Raw genomic sequence first — 1,050 nt, forward strand, 5'->3', positions numbered from 1 at the left:
CGAGCTAGCCAGGAGTTGAACCTAGAATCTTCTGATCCGTAGTCAGACGCGTTATCCATTGCGCCACTAGCCCTGTTACCAAAAGATACTCTTGGTCAAAGTCTTTCTCCTCTTGAAGCAGTTTATGGCAGCAGCGAACATTTTTTTTCTCCACTGCAAATCCTTGAGTGGGCTAGGTTCGGCTGGTCACAAAATGATACGCAATGCACTTCTATGCATCAGAGGAGCATCCAATCCTTCTTAGTATAGTGGACAGAATCTCTGTCACGCGGAGGACCAGGGTTCGATTCCCCGACGGGGAGGCGCATCCATTTTTTGAACAAATCTCGTCCATCTGTTATCTCTTATTGGAGATGGAGAACTATAGGAAGTGAATCCAAGCCTTGTGTAGGCCACCATCTCGATCATGGTGTCTACTCTGCCAGCCAATCTTTACTTCCTTATTTCTAAACAAAGATGTTCAACAAAAAGATTATTGTCCACAGGGTCGTGCCTCAAGCAGGAGTCTTTTGCAATCAGATTCACTTGCTACTGCCTAACAACCAACTTGCAAACTAACAGTTCCATGGAGTAATGGTTAGCAGTCTGTACACTGAATCCAATGATCCTAGTTCAAATCCTGGTGGAAACTTTAGTGATTCTTACTTTGTGACATATCATGCCAATTTTATAGATAGTAACGTTTAAACACATCAAGACTGTTGCAAGAATGGATCTTGTGACATGCTGGCCTTGGAGTACCCAATCTCTTGATCGTGGTTCTAGAGACACTTAAGTTGGATTCAGATTCAGCTCATCACAAAATGATATGCAGATGAATCTAGAATCTTCTGATCCCTAGTCAGATGTGTTATCCATTGCACCACTAGCCCTGCCAATAGATTGTTCTATTTGTCCATGTCTTCTGTCTCTTTTAAGCAGTTTATGGCAGCAGCAAACTTTTTTTCTACACTGCATATCCTTGAGTAGGCTAGGTTCGGCTCATCACAAAAAAATCTCCGATGCACTTCTGTGCATTCATGGAGAATCTCATTCTTGGTTGTATAGTGT

The 1,050-nt window shown here is 42.7% G+C and overlaps 1 non-coding gene across 1 annotated transcript; it reads right to left on the minus strand.

Moving 5' to 3' along the window:
• trnar-acg (transfer RNA arginine (anticodon ACG)) lies at window positions 1-73 on the minus strand. The gene has a single exon. It is a non-coding gene; the product is annotated as a tRNA-Arg (tRNA).
• Between the last annotated feature and the right edge of the window lie 977 nt (window positions 74-1,050).

The sequence above is a fragment of the Callionymus lyra genome, chromosome 2, assembly GCF_982586985.1.
Source record: "Callionymus lyra chromosome 2, fCalLyr1.hap1.1, whole genome shotgun sequence".
Taxonomy (NCBI): domain Eukaryota; kingdom Metazoa; phylum Chordata; class Actinopteri; order Syngnathiformes; family Callionymidae; genus Callionymus; species Callionymus lyra.